General features: G+C 38.4%; 1 pseudogene; it reads right to left on the bottom strand.

The window, feature by feature from the left end:
* Nucleotides 1-12481: 12481 nt before the first annotated feature.
* LOC118834484 lies at nt 12482-12965 on the bottom strand (annotated as a pseudogene).
* Nucleotides 12966-16633: the final 3668 nt, after the last annotated feature.

The following is a 16633-nucleotide window of genomic DNA, read 5'->3' as shown; positions in this document are numbered from 1 at the left end:
CAGAAAGTTTGAATAATAGCCTTATTTTCCATGCCATCCTCTATCTATCCCAAAGAACATAAATATTTCAAGGGACTATATTTCACACGGAGATAAGCAAGCATGCTTTGGTTCTATAGGGAGGGACATTCTCACAGTCATTATAGCTGCTACTGGACAGGAGAAGGGGAGAGGCAGCCTCTCCCAGATAATCATCAAGGCCAAGGGAGAGCTGGCATTGGCTGTTCCCCAACAAAGAGACTGCTTCCAATGAAAGAGCATAAGCAGTGTCTTCTCGCTTCTCTTGGGTAGCTCTCCCTGGCTCAGTTGCCCTTCATCTTTGGTATACGACCCTGTCAGGCAAACCCAATGTCAACCAGAAGTATGCTGGTCATACATACCCTTTAACAAGGGGCTAGAGCACATCCCCAGCTCCAAAGAACATAGGCCAGCTCCATGGGAAATGCTCCAATCCAATTTGTTGTTGCATAGAATTGCTTTGTACCTTTTGATTCTCTGGTTTTTGTGAAAAGAAATTATTTATTTAGTGCTTTGACAAGGGAAGATGTCTTAGTCCTCTGAGTCAGACATGTCTCCTATAAGAAAGGAGGAGTGAGAGATAGCTGTCAGTGTAGGAGGAGGATATCCTTTAGGAAACAAGTCATAGAATCAGTCTCAGAGCTAGAAGGGATCTCGGAGACTATCTAATGTAGTCACTCATTTTCTGGGAGAAAACTCTCAAATAGCTACTGTCTAAACAGCCATGTCAGTGTTTGGGAGCCCACAAAAGCAAATGTGAAACAGCACTGGTGTTTCCTGGGGCAGGGGATAAAAATGGAACTTTTTGGCTAAATTTATCATGGGAACTCTTCACTTCTACTCTAGAGGTGCTTTGTTTCCTGTTTTTGTTTCTTTGTTTTCTGGATCACTGCTTCATCACTCAGATTGTCTCTAGATCATCTTTTTCAGTCCTCATCATCTTCTTTCAAGGAAGGCTACAAGAGACCCTATCATTTGGGGTATAAAGAATACAGTTCCTTAGATAAGCTTCCTATAGTATTGACTTTAATCTATTCTATTTGAGAGAAGGGAGGGAAAAAGAATTGTGGGAGTGGGGAGGAAGTGGGGATTGGCAATCCATGGGTCTGGAATGGGACAGTGGAGCAATGAATAAAAGGATTGCATGCATATTGCAATAGCTCAAAGAACTCATACAGAAATCATATAGCACTCTTCCCTGTGTGGGCTCTGTATCATGAACAGGATATAGCACAGGGTGGGCAAGAGCATTTATTGGGTTTTTTTATGATCAGGTCTGTTCATTTAAAGAGAATTATCACAGATCTGGTGGAGGCCAAAGAGGAACACATGAATGTTTCTCATTTTTGGAATTGTAGCTCCTGCCTCTTTGAAAACTTCCAATTTCTCAGGACTGCATCAAATTACTAAACCATAGCAAGAGTCTGCATTCTAATCCTTTTCATGGCTTCTAGCATAACTGGCCTAAGTTCCTTCTAAGCTCTTTCACGTTCGACAATCAGCCCAAAGCTACTTTCACCCACTCCTCTAATTTTTTTTTGTTGTTGTGTACATGAGTGTTTTCCAGAGCTTTAACCACAGTTGCATAAATATTTTTCCTATTATAAGCCTGAAGCTGACTGTAGGGAAATAAGCTAATTCAGTAAGCCTAATTCTCTTTCACTGTAACCATAGTCAAGCTCCCAAATAGATCCCAAAGGGAGCTCCATTCTAGTAGGAAAATTTTCAGTCACCCTAGTGCAAACTTCACTAAGCAACACTACCAAGAGCTGGGGTGGGGAGCAGGGGGGTGGGGTTCACTGCTATTAATCAGGTTTCAACCTTTTTTGAAATGAAGTGGTGTATGTCTTTGAACCAACTAATGATCACATCTGGGAAAGGCCCACTGAGATTTCTATAGCCCAAAATATAGTGGGGGAAATTCAGGACCTCATTTTTGAAGGAGATGGTTGTGGAGTAAAATATATCATTTGTCACTCCAAAGGCACATACTGTCTATCAATTGTCTAATGAGTTCTAATTTTTGTCTTTAGGCCTCGGTTTTATCCATTAGAAACTTCTAATTGATTTCACAAAAATCTACCATTCCCCTTAAAAGTCAGTGTTAATATTTTATCTTTCTTTTCTCTTGAAGCCAAGATTTTGAGATAGGGCTCTAACCTGGGATATGTGTCTGCCTTCTTGGTCAGTCAAATGAACAATCAGAAATACAATGCAAATCAATATTTATTAGTTGTCTTCTATGTGCAGAGTAGTCTGCTAGGTGCTGAGGAAAGATACAAAGGTTAGATAAAACAGAGTCTGCCCTGAATAATCTTATAGTCTAGTAGAAAAGTAAGTTACCAGCACAGATTTCTATAACATATACTTTTATATGATAGCTACATTAAAGAGTTATTTAATCTAATTTGGTTGGTCCATTGGCTCAGAGTGGGTGGCCAATGCTTTCTTTAATTTAAATCAAGAGTCTATTAGGTTTAGAAGACACAACATGATTTGATGGGTGGAGCATTAGATTTTGGAAAACCCGTGTTCAAGTCCTGGCTATTGTCAGATACTGGGGCTATTACTGGGCCAAGCTACAAAGGAGGAATTGCCCGAGGCCTGAAGACACAATTATTCCCTGGACTCTATAAAGGGCATCAGGGTGCAGCTTCAGAGCCAGTGTTGGTAATTTAGAGTTTGGAACCTGGCCTGGGTATAGTAAGGGAAGGAGCGTGGACAGAGAGCTAACATTTATATTTGAGTGCTTCGGAGTTCATGGGTCAGTCAGAAGAAGAAGTAACTATATGGGATAAAAGAGCCTGTATGTGCTGGATAGAAGTTGGATCATAGGATCGTGAAAGAGTAAGTCAATGAGGAGAGTGTTCAGCAAATGTGTATAGGAGAGAGAGTGAACGAGAAGCTGGTTTGGGAGAGACAGCACGTGTGCGGGTGGAGGGAGGGGTCTGCTTCCTATTCTTGTAGACTGAAGGCCAGCAGAGCAAACTGTGTTGAGAAGCTGTTAATCAGCGACATCTCTGTTTCATGAGACATTGGGCATTTTTGAGTTCCTTCTAGTCTGTTTTTGGAACGGGATTTGAAGCAGTGAGGAGGAAGGAGAGGACCCAGAGCCTAGGGACATAAGAGAGTGTTAGTAACAGTTTTGTGATTGTTATTTAATTATGACCTAACCACTTCAATTCTCTAGAATTATTTCCTCATCTGCAAAATGGGAATGTAATATTACTTATACTCCCACCTACTTCACAGGATGGCAAGGGAAAGTGCTTTGTAAACTGTAAAGCCCTATATAAATGTGAGCTATTAGTAAATCCTTGAAATCCCCTTTTGATGCCTGGAAGTCATTTTTCAATTAGACTTTTTCCTTTTCCTGTGTTGATTATCTGGCAGGGTTTATAAGCTCCCTCCACTCAGAATGATTAACTATTAAATTAGAAAAAGAAAATAAAGAAACCATGCACCATGTCTAATCCATTTCAGATGACAGTCTGCCATCCGAAACACTGTTAGCATGAACCAGCAAGGGAGACTGATGAAAAAGAAACATTTGCCACAGTATATTGAGCCAAGAGTCCATGGAAGGCTCTTGTAGAGATGCATCTTGAACTCTAATTTTGTTAGAAAGTGAGTTGTTACTCATTATAAGGATCAGAAGTCTGAGTAATTCTATACAAAACTTTAAGTTCATTAGAATGAAAACTATCTGGTGGCTAGGGATAGGGACAGCTAGGTGTTACTATGAATAGAGTGCCAAGCCAAGAGTTCAAATCTGGCCTCAGACACTTACTAGCTGTTGACCCAGGGCAAGTCACTTAATCCTGTTTGCCTCAGTTTCCTCATCTGTAAAATGAGTTGGAGAAGAAAATGGCAAACCACTCCAGTATCTTTGCCAAGAAAACCCTAACTGGGTCACAAAGAGTCAAACATGACTAAAATGCCTGAAAAAACAAAACAGGATGAGGGACTAGACCTGTGTTTCCATTGGCATAGGGATCTTCTGTTTTATAGGATATTCCCTCTACTAATATAGATCTACCAATATAGACCTACAACTTAAAGTTTTATAGGTTATGTAGAGCAGTGATAGCAAACTCATATAGAAAGAAGCCACTAAGCTGTACATAAAAATCCCTGCAGGCCACATACTGACTTAGAAAAACCACACTTGTAGAATATATCAACATATTAAAATTAGATCGGATGTGCTTTTAATCTGGTTCTGGCCACATTTGGGAGCATTGTAGGCCTCATGTAGTCAGATGGCAGGCGTGTTTGACATTTCTGGCCTAGAGCACTAAGGGATGACAAGATTTGCCCAAGGGCATGTAGCCAGTGTGTAGGAGGCAGAACTTGAACCTGGGTCTTTCCAATTTTGAGGCATCTCTCTCCACTACCTCATCTGCCCTTCTGGAAGTGGGGATGGAATGGGGTGGGATATGGAATAAAGAGCTATAGGAATGAAACATCCTGGGCTCAACAAGTGAAATCACCCTGAATGTTGACTTTCATAGCAATATTTCTACACAATGCTGCCCAATGCTGTTGACTTCAAGTTACATATGAGCTTGTAATTCATTCTTCCATTCCTTGTTGGCTTATAACCCATGCTGTCAAAATGCACTCATACATTCCTCTGTCCTTTCTCTTTTGTCTCTGTGTCTCTGTCTCTCTCTGTCTCTGTCTCTCTCTGTCACACACACACGCACGCACACACACACACACACACACACACTCATCATCCTTCTTTCTCTATCTCCCATGGTTACCAAAACCTCCATCATCCTTCCTACTAAAGCAATGGCAAAGGAGAGTTAGGCCACATCTGATCTCAATGTTGTGATGTGCTGATGGAAAAATAATATTTTCTAAGACTTTCAAGCCTCAGAAGTTGATTTTTAATAAAAATTTCAATAAACACTGTTACTTATCACAGCCATGCAAAAGCCAACAACTACCTTCTCTTTCCCCTCCCTCCCCCCCCCCCCACCCGATGCCCATTCCTCATCCTGGCTCTTTTGTATTGATTGAATAGGGAATTAAGGAGGGCCTATAGATGCAACTGAGTGGAAGGAGACCATACCACCGTTGTTCCTTTACCTTCTCCTTGACTTTTTTTAAACATCTGAAGAACTTTCACATAGACTAGTTCATTTTAATTCATGCTGTGATGGAAATTTAGATGTGTTTTCCTTATTAAAAGATTCCTGGACAAACCACAGGAAGTTTATCAAGTTTGTGATTTCCTGTCTTGCCTTATCTTTGCTTCAGTAGTTGGATTAACTCCTTCTCTGCTAGTATTTGAGGGAAGAAGTGAAGATAATGTGTCCTTTGTCAGGATGAGGTTATGTATTTGATAAGCCTATACATAGAATTTAACTTCATGTAATGTATAAACCCCCTGGCTTTACTTTGGGGAAGAAAGGAGAAGAATGCTTTTGTAACAATCTACTTGTGTCTCACATTGTGAAGAAATCTGTTTAAGAAGGCCAGGATGTAATTTTTTTACAGAAATATTTGAAACTTCTCAATGGTAGTTGAGTAAGTTCTCATCAAATGGGTTGGAAATGTCCAGTTGCTGGGGCATCCAAAGCCATTGGTAACTACTAAAGGCAAGGGCCCAATTCAGCTTGTGAGACATCTTCCTGAGCAGTAGCATGGTTATCTTGTGAGGCCACATAAGCTAATCATTTCCATTTAGAATCTTCTAGTTGGAATTTAGAAAGGAGTGGACAATCATCTTGTTCCTAAAACACTTACAATATGTGCTTTCCATATACTCGCCAAGTCCCATATGTTCGCTTCCCTGACAAACCCAAGCATTTATGCTTGTCATCACTGCAGAACCCAAGTAACCACAGGAACCTCACTAGGAATGATTTCACGTCATGCTTTTTGTCAGCCCAATTTGAGAATCAGAGCTAACTGTATGTCTGTTCTAGAGATTTTTTAAAATAGACTATCAACATAAATTGCTGGGATTTAAAATGTAAAACTGCCACTCTTCAGACTCTCAGAGTTTTCCCCCAAAGTAGGCCATTTTTCTCACTCTTTTAGGTTGCACTAAACACTGGAATGGCTTTTTTTTTTCATTTTTAGTGGGCCCCTACATCTGAATAACTCATAACAATATGAACTGATGTGCCTCAAGCCTGTAAGTGAGTTAGGGGGATGTGTACCCCAAGCATGTAAAGACTTCACTCAGCACAATGGTCACATGAGAGCAATTTGTTCCAATGGCCATGAAGGCAGCTGAAGCAGGTGTGGTGAAGTGCTTAGAGCTTGGTCAGACATCAAAGACACCAAGGTCATACACTGCATCTCAGACCAGTGCCAGTCATCTTGGCTTTTGTCTTGCCAACGGACTTTGATGACTCTGGAAGAGAGAGTGAGCCTGATAACTTTGTGCAATACCTCACTTAAATCCAATTCATGCATGAGTCAAGACATCACCCTGCCATGTCATTGGTCCTCTTTGAAAATGAAGAAAGAACAACAACCAATAAGTAAGTCCTTTTATCTCCAAACTTTGTAACACCATATCTACTAAATTTAAGAAGTCTAAACTCTTCCTAATATATTGGTAAGACAGAACAATTGACAAAGTTTAGAAGCCCCAGATTCTAATCTAGCCCTAGCTTTTAAATTAATCAGCTTTGTGACTTGGATAAATTGCTTGACTTCTTTGGGCCTCATTTTCCTCCTTTGAAAAATTAGAGCAATAAACTGAATGATATTTAATGTTCCTTCCTGCTCTAAAATTCTATGATTCTGAGAGAAAATATGTGTTCACATACACAGGCAATCATCTTTCATCTTTCTTCCCAATTTAGCAACATTATGATGCAGTGATGTTCAGATTGCTTTTGACAGAAGCCAAGGATTGCACAAAACATCTTTAACATTTCTTTAATCACAGTAATTATTATTGCTTAATGCTTGTTGATTAACGTTGAGGATATACTGGAGAAGAGTTGGCCAAAGTTCCTCCTGAATCCCAAAGTGTCTCCTTAAAAAGGTGTGAGATTCCCTCAATAAAATGAAAAGGGAGGAGCTCTTTCTTTTGGAATTATGTTTTCTAGACATCACCCTCCACTACCTTCCTCTTCACTCCCTTAAGATATCCAGCAACTCAGAACATGTAGCTACATATCTGAAACTCTACCTCCCCCAACCACCACCCAAGGACAAGCGTGTTGAGTAAAGACACTATTTCCGTCTTCGTATTCCCCAGTACCTAGTACTTTACCTTGAGTATAGTAGTCACTTAGAGAATGTTGCTAAATTCATTTTGACATATGCAAGACAGAGAAATACAAATACTGACACAGGGAAAGCCACTCAGGTAACCAGATTCGTCTATAGCTGCTCTGCCACACAGAGGAATCTCCTGGCTCTGTTGTTCTTCCTACTGAGCACATAGTCAGCTCTGTAGGAAGGGAGCCAATTTATAAACACTGGCCCAGAAGCATGGGCTGTATCCATGCTTTTACGCACTGGCCATAGTTAGTCTGCCTCTTATGGGAAGAAAAGATGGTGCCCTCAGGTTATTAACAACAGCTGCCGTCCTCCTCCTCCACAGATCAATTGCCCTGCCTTCCTGGTTGCGGTAGCACAGTGGATACCAGTGGAATTTGCTGTGCTCATTTCCTCTTTGATTTTAATTAAGGAACCATGTCATAATTGTGGGAAATTTACACATGTTGTCACTCCAGAATTCTGTGGGAGGAGGATGTATCTTCTTTTAATATACTATTTTTTCTTTTTGATCAGATCTGTGATTTCCTTTCCATTGGGAGTGCCCAATGAAGAATTTCCTTGGTCAGTATGAATCAGTACCTTCTCTACAAGGTCTAGTCTTAGAGAATTGCTTGGGGCTTTGAAAGGTAAAGAGACTTACCCACGGTTACGCAGCCACTATGTGGCATGTAAGGATGCCTGCATTCTGAGTCTTCCTGCCTCTGGGGTAGCTCTCTATACAGTGTCCTATACTACTTCTCAATATAAAAATATTAATATTTTCTATTTCTTTATTCATTACTTTGTTCATTCCTTCATTCATTTTTTGTCTGGATCTATAATTTCATCTCAGTAGGAAACTCAAAATATAGAAATTCACTCTACCAATGCAAAATAGAAACTCATGTAACTTTTAGCCTTGGATATTTCCTTGGGACATAGAGAGAATGACAAGTGGTATATTGTCACAGAACGTAAGAAGCAGAACTTTAACCGAAGTCTGTTTTCCTTACTTCAAGACCAGCCTTTTTACGCATAATGCCACATAGTATCTCTGATAATTATATAGTAACATAAAGCTTGCGGAAAAACTTTACAAACAGTATCTAATTTGGCTTCACAACAATCTCAAGGTAGATGCTACAAGTAACCTTAGTTCCATTTTACAGATTGAGAGACCTGAGGCTCAGAGAGGTTGAGATATCATGAACTAATATGCTCATGTGCATATATATATATATATATATATGTATGTATGTATATACAGGTAGCAAATGTTAAAGGCTAGATTTAAACTGAAGTCCAAAACTCTATGTCATACTGCCCCTCTATCAGAAATTAAGTTTATATGATGAGTCACAAATAAAATTGATGTCAATTTGCTATATCAAATTGGTTATTTTCTTAATAAGAGAAACTAGCTAGCAGAAAACAGCAGAAACTAAACATTTGCCTGATTTTTTTTGAGAGTTAGGGATTAAAAAACATTGCTTTTTAGGAAATTTTAAATTTTTTTTAGGAAAAAATGAAAAAATATTTTTTAAGTAAAATGATAGAACCACAGAAAATCAGAAATGGAAGGACCCATTTAGAAGCAAAGAGTTTATTTAGTTTAATCTGTACCTGAAGAGAAATCCTTCCAAATGATCATTCAGCATTTGTTTAAACAGCTTCAGTGATGAAATGTTTGCTACCTTACAAGACATCTCATTCCAACTCTGGAAACTCTAATTTTTAGAAATTTTTTTCCTAACATTAATTCAAAACTTCTTTTCTGTAGTTCCTACCTTGAGGTCCTAGTTTTACTCTCTGGGGCCAATCAAGGCAATTCTAATGCCTTTTGCACCGAATGATCTCTCACATACTTGAACTTAAGGATGGCATTTCAATGTCCACTAACTTGTGCAAGAGCTCAGTTATGCAGATATCTCTTCCACACTGGGGTGGAGGGAGAGGTAGGTGCACAGTGTCCCTGTGATCTAGAAAATCCATATAAAATGTTTTGGCCTTCTCTTTGTACCAGAGAAGAAGACTGAATTATTATGGTATTAAAAGATAAAATATATTGATACTATATAATACTATACATATGTTTTATGCATTTTTGAGTTTCTAATTTTTTTTTGTGCCATCTGCTGGCCTTTGTGTGTCATTTGTGGCTTTTGCAAAACTCCCTAAAAATCCCATTCAATTTCTTGTGCCAACTCATGATATATTGCAAGAAATCAGGGATCCTTCCTGGGCAAGGAAATGAATAGATCTAAAACTTGAGACAGTCCCCCCAACACCATGGAATAGAGTCCAACTTTAATGTAAAATTCAAAGTCCAGAAATAGGGTGAAAAATAGATAAACAACAACAAAAAAGAACCTAACCATAAAAATCTACTAGTGACAGGGAAGAGCTAGACATTAATTCAAAAGACAATGATATCAAAACAGCTACAAACAAAGCCTCAAAGAAAAATGACAATTAGATACAGGCCCAACAAGAATTTCTAGAAGAGCTAAAAACATTTTTTTAAAAAAAACTCAAATGAGGGTGGTGTGGGAAAAATTGGAAAGTAAAATGAGAATGATGCCAAAAAATATGAAAAGAAAATAGTTTGGTACAAAAGGCACCAAAAATACCAAAGAAAGCAACACCTTAAAAACAGAAATTTGGCCAAATGGAAAAAGAGAGAAAACTTCACAGATGAAAATAACTCTTTAAAAAAGCAGAGTTGGTCAAATGGAAAATAAGGTACAAAAGCTCACTGAAAAAAATAATTGCTTAAAAATGAGAATTTGGCATGTAAAAACTAATGAGTCCATGAAACATCAAGAAACAATAAAACAAAGTTAAGAGAAAGAAAAACAGAAGAAAAGGTACAATATCTCAAAAGAAAAACAACTGATCTGGAAATATAGATGGATGGATGGATGTGTATGTGTGTGTATGTATATATGAGATAATTTAAGAATTATTGAACTTCCCAAAAGCCATGATCAAAAACAGAGCCTAGACATATTTCCAGAAGCTATAAAGAAAACTTCCCTGATATCTTAGAACAGAGGGTAAAGTAGAAATTGAAAGTATTCACTAATTACTTCCCAAAAGAGGTTCCAAAATGAAAACTCTCAAGAATATTGTAGCCAAATTCCGGAGCTCTCAAGTCAAAAAGAAAATACCTCAAGCAGCCAGAAAGAAACCATTCAATACCATGGGACAACAATCAGGATCACATAAAGTTTAACAACTACCATGTCAAGGGACCAGAAGGCCTGGAATATGATATTCTGGAAGGCAAAGGACCCAGGTAGGGATTACAACCAAGAGTTAACCTACCCAGCAAAACTGAATATAATCCTTTGGGATGGAGAGGTGGGGGAGGAGGGTGGAATTAACATTTAATGAAATAGAGGATTTTGAAGCATTCCTGATGACAAGACCAGAGATGAATAGAAAATGTCGATTTCAAATATAAGACTCAAGAGAGGAATAAAAAGGTAGGCATGAAAGCAACATCATAAGGGACTGAGGGTTAAACTGCTTGTATCCCTATAGGGGCCTCCTAAGAACTTTATCATTATTAGGGTAGTTAGAAGGAATATACATTCCAGAAGGCATGGGAGTGAGTCAGTTATATTTGGTTGATCTAAAAAGATGGATGAGGGAGAAAGGAATGCACTGGGAGAAGGGGAAAAGGAGAGGAAGAATAGGGCAGATTATCTCATGTAAAAGAGGTGTGCAAGGAAGAGCTTTTATAGTGGAGTGAAAAATGTTGTGAGGGGTCAACACTCAAATCTCACTTTCATTTGAATTGATTCAAAGAAAGAAGAATATATGATGTGTATACACACATATATGTGTACATACATATATGTATATATACATATGCACATATAGACAATCAGGGTTATGTGACTTGCCCAGGGTCATACAGCTAGTAAGTGTCTGAGGCCAGATTTGAATTCAGGTCCTCTTGACTACAGGGCCAGTGCTGAATCTACTATGCCACCTAGCTGCCCCATTTTTGGGGGGAGGAGCAAGGCTTGGCTCCTCAGGGAGAAATCGTTATTGGCGAAAACCTAAGTCAACTGGGAAGTTACACGGGAGTACACAGGGAGATTTGGAGTAGCTAGGGTGGGGAGGGGTGGGTGTGGTGGGATCTGGCAAGCCAGGCTCTTTATCCTCAAGCCCTTCTCCCCACTTTTGCCACAGAGAATAAAAAGAATCAAAAAAGGTTCAGACTCAAGAAGACTGGTGGCACTGAACCCTTCCCCGTGAAGGGATAAGGCCAGGAGGTCAGGAGCACTACACAGAGATGGGGTTGATCTCTCCAGCTGTTGAGTTGTTTTCAGGTATGTCTGACCCTTAATGACCCCATTTGGGTTTGGCAAAGGTATTGGAGTGGTTTGCCATTTCCTTCTCTAGCTCATTTTATAGATGAGGAATTGAGGCAAACAGGGTTAAGTAACTTGCCCAGAGCCACATATCTAGTAAGTGTCTGAGACCATATTTGAACTCAGGTCCTTCTGACTCCAGATCTGGCACTGTGACACCTAGCTACCCTGATCTCTCTATCTAGTTTCCCTGAGGTCAGGTCTTCCTTAACCCTAATTGGTGTCATGGAGAGTTGGAGACGATTGTAATGACTGAACAACAATAACAACAGATAGAATAGACCTCTGAAAAAAAAATTGAATGGGAATAGAAAAAAGTATACATTTTCTCAGTTGTACATGACACCTTCAAAAAATTGATAATGTGTTAGGGCATAAAAACCTCACAAACAATTGCGGAAAGTAGAAATATTAAATGCACCCTTTTCAGACAAAATGCAATAAAAATTATATTTAGCAAAGGGCCATGGAAGCATAGATTAAAAATTAACTAGAAACCAAATAACCTAATCCTAAAGAATGAGTGGGGAAAAGAACAAATCATAGAAACAATCTACAACTTTATTAAAGAGAATGACAACAATGAGGCAACACACCAAAATTTTGGGGATGCAGTCAAAGCAGTACTTAGAGGGAAAATTTATATCTCTAAACACATGCATCAATAAAATAGAGAATGAGCAAATCAGTGAATTGGGCACGTAACTAAAAAAAGACTAGGAGAAGAACAAATTAAAAATCTCCAATTAAAAACCCAAATGGAAATCTGGAGAATCAAAGGAGAAATCAAAAAAATGGAAAGTAATACCAATTTTTTTTTTTAAAATAAAGACATTTGTTTTATTTGATAACATTAGATTTTTATGCCACAAGGACACAGGCTCCACCAACACCCTTGATTTTTGCCTCTGCTCTTCTACTGAAGAACTCTGCCTTCACGATGACTGGCTGCTTGGGGAGTTTCCCTTTTCCTAGAACTTTGTAATAGCCCGACCGTACAACATCAATGACAGGGGCAAGCCCCTCCTTGTTTTTGGCAGCATTAATCCTGATCTGCTCACTGACTAGCGTCCACAGTTTATCAAGGTTGACAGTTGGGCAGTAGCTTTGGTTCTTCTTCAAGAGGTAATGCCTCATACCCACTTTCCCGAAGTAACCTGGATGATATTTGTCGAAGTTGATTCGGTGATGGTGCAGCCCTTCTGCATTGCAGCGGTCTCCGGGGTGCTTCCAGTGTTTGCCAATGCGCCCGTGGCAGTGGCTGATGTGTCCGCGCAGCTTCCAAGTCTTCCTTAGTCAGGAAGGCATGCTACAGGCCGCAGCAAAAGAGAAAAGGAAGCTGCGCTGCAAGTGTCGGGAGAAGAGCAAAGAGAGTAATACCAAATTTAACTAATAAATAAAACTAGGAGCTGGTTTTGTGTGAAAAAATAAAATAAATAAACCATTGGTTAATTTAATTTAAAAAAAAAGAAGAAAAGCAAATTGCCAGTATCAAAAATGAAAAAGATAAACGCTTCACCAATGAAGATGAAACTAAAGCCATTATTAGGGGTTATTTTGCCCAATTATTTGCAAATAAAATCTAAGCAAAATGGATGAATAGTTGCAAAAATACAAACTTCCCAGATTAACAGATAAAATACTCAAAAACTCTATCTTAGAAAAAAAATTGAGCAAGCCATTAATGAACTCCCTAAGAAAAAAAAATCTCAGTGACCAGATGGATTCACAAGTGAATTCTACCAAATGTTTAAAGAACAATTAATCAAAATACTATATAAATTATTTGGGGAAAAAAGAAGTGAAGAAGAACTTCTACTGAATTTCTTTTTCTAACACAAATATGGTTTTGATACCTAAACTAGGGAGAGCAAAAACAGAGAAAGAAAACTATAGGCTAATTTCCTTAATAACTATTGAGGAAAAATTTTTAAATAAAATACTAACAAGGAGATTACAGCACTATATCATACACTATGATCAAGTGGGATTTATACCGGCAATGTAGGGCTGGTTCAATATTAGGAAAACGATAATCTTACCTGATCATATCACTAACAAAAACAATAAAAGTCGTGATTATATCAATAGAAGCAGAAACATCTTTTGACAAACTATAATACCAATTTCAATTAAAAAAACTAGAAAGCAAAGGAATAAATGGAACCTTTCTTAAAATGATAAGTAATATCTATCTCAAACCACGGGCAAACATCATCGGTAATAGGATAAGCTAGAAGACTTACCAGTAAGATCAAGGGTGAAGCAAGTGTATCTATTATAACCACTATTAACCAATACTGTATTAGAAATGCTAGTTATAGCAATGAGAGGGGGAAAAGAAATTTAAAGAATAAAACTAGGAAATGAGGAAACAAAACTAGTGCTCTTTAAAGATTACATAGTGGTATACATAGAGAGCCCTAGAAAATCAATTAAAAAACTAGTTGAAAAAATTAACAACTTTAGCAAAATTGCAGACCATGAACTCAGATAAATCATCAACATTTCTATGTACAAAACCCAGCAAGAAGAGATAGAGAGAGAAAATCATTTAAAAATAACTGCAGACATTATAAAATACTTGGAAGTATACCTGTCAAGACAAACCCAGGGACTAAATGAACACAATTACAAAATACTCTTCACTCAAATAAAGACAGATCTAAACAATTGAAGAAATATTAGTTGCTCCTGGGTAGGCTGAGCCAATATAATAAACATGACAGTTCTACCTAAGTTAATGTACTTATTCAGCACCATACCAATCAAAGACCCAATAATTATTTTATAGAGTTATACAAAGTAATCACAAAATTGATCAAAATGAACAACAGGTCAAGAATATCATGGAAACAATGAAAAAAATGTGAAGGAAGGTGAGGTGGCCTACTGTACCAGATTTCAAACTAAGTAATCATCAAAAAAAAATCCCGTACAGGTTAAGAAATAAAGTGATAGGTCAGGAAATAGATTAGGCAAACAATACACAGTAGTAAATGGCCATAGTATTCTAATGCTTAATAAATACTAAAATCTAATCTTTAGGGGCAAGAACTTATCATTTGACAAAAATTGCTGGGAAAGCTGGAAAGCAGTTTGGTAGAAACTAGGAACAGACCAACATATCACACCATATAACAAGATAAGATCAAAATGGGTATATGATTTAAAATAAAGGGTGATACCATAAACAAATTACAGGAGCATGGAAAATTTTACCTGTCATATCTATGGATAAAGGAAGAATTTTAGACCAAACAAGAGAGAGAACATTAGGGGAATTAAAAATGAATAATTTTGATTACATTAAATTACAAAGGTATTGTAAAAACAAAACCAATGCAACCAAGATTAGAAGGAAATCAGAGAACTAGCACAAAAATTTACAGACAAGTTTCTCTGATAAAAACCTCATTTCTCAAATATATAAAGAACAAAGTCAATTTTATGAGAATAGAAGTCATTCCCCAATTGACAAATTGTCAAAATATATGAACAAGCAGTTTTTAGGAGAGGAAATTAATGCTATCAATAGTCACATGAAAAAATGCTCTAAATCACCACTGGTTAGAGAAATACAAATTAAAACAAATTCTGAGGCATCACTTCACACTTATCAGATTGGCTAATATGACAGAAAAAGAAAATGACACATTTGGAGGGGAATCTGAGAAAATAGGTACACTTAAAGTACTGTTTTTGGGATTATGAATTAGTCCAACCATTCTGGAGAACAATCTGGAACTATGCCAAAAGTGCTATAAAACACCATACTCAAAGATGGCAGAGTAAAAGCAAGGATTCACCTGAGCTGGCCCCCAAGCCCCTCCAAATACCTTTAAAAAATGACTCTAAACAAATTCTAGAACTGGAGAACCCACATAAAGATGGAGCAAAACAAATTTCCAATCCAAGACAACTTGGAAGGTGGGCAGGAAAGGTCTTTTGAGGAAGGATGAGAGAGGAGCTCAGTCCAGTGCAGGCTGTGCCAGCATAGAATGTTCCCTAGCAAAACTGAAGCAGGCCTTGGAGCTACTGAATCAGTGGCAGCAGTGGCGGTTTCCAAACCTCTCCATCCACAGACACCAAAGACAACTCAGAAGGTCAGCAGGAAAGGTCTGTTGCACCTGGGTGAGAGTGGAGTGCAGCCCAGCACAGCTTCAACCCAGCAAACCAGGAACAAGCCTTGGGAATGATTAAATCAGCAGTGGAAGTAGCTCCTCCTGGAGCCCTCAGCCTAGAGATGGTAAGGGGGTTGAACAACTGGTCAGAAGGAGATTACAGGGATCTTTTTGCTAGCACTGAGGCTGGACTCTGTTGCTTTGCTCATACTTGAATATGGATTGCAGTCCTAGGTGGCAGTCTGAGAGTGAAGAGGAGCACTAGCATAGCAGAGCTTGTAGCCACAGTGGAGGGGGGCCAGTCCTCACAGTTCCAAGACAGAAAAGAGTGCTTGTGGTTGCTCACAGACCAGAGCACAGGCTAGGAGAATAGTAAATACATCTCCTTGGAAGAACTGAAACTTACAGGTCCTTAGCAGTATCTCTGAAAACAGCTGCAAAAGACTCCTGAAGCTTGGGAACATGTGCCCTCCACTCTGGAAGCACCTACTTCAACAAACAGTTATAAATCAAGTAAGAAGCTGTGAAAATGAACAAACAATGGGAAAAACTCTGACTATAGAAAGTTATTATAGTGACAAGGAAGATCAAAACACACACTCAGAAGAAGACAACAAAGTCCAAGCTCCTATATCCAAAGCCTCCAAGAAAAATAGGAATTGGTCTCAGGATGTGGAAGAGCTCAAAAAGGATTTTGAAAATCACATAAGAGAGGTAGAAGAAAAATTGGGAAGAGAAATGAGAGTGATGCGAAAAAAATGAGTCAACAGCTCAGTAAAGGACACTCACAAAAAATGCTGAAGAAAATAATGCCTTAAAAAACAGATGAGACCAACAGAGGTCCAAAAAGCCAATGAGGAGAAGAAT

The sequence above is a fragment of the Trichosurus vulpecula genome, chromosome 1, assembly GCF_011100635.1.
Source record: "Trichosurus vulpecula isolate mTriVul1 chromosome 1, mTriVul1.pri, whole genome shotgun sequence".
Taxonomy (NCBI): Eukaryota; Metazoa; Chordata; class Mammalia; order Diprotodontia; family Phalangeridae; genus Trichosurus; species Trichosurus vulpecula.
Note: the sequence above shows the minus strand (reverse complement) of the source record. Positions and strands in the feature narration are given on the sequence as shown.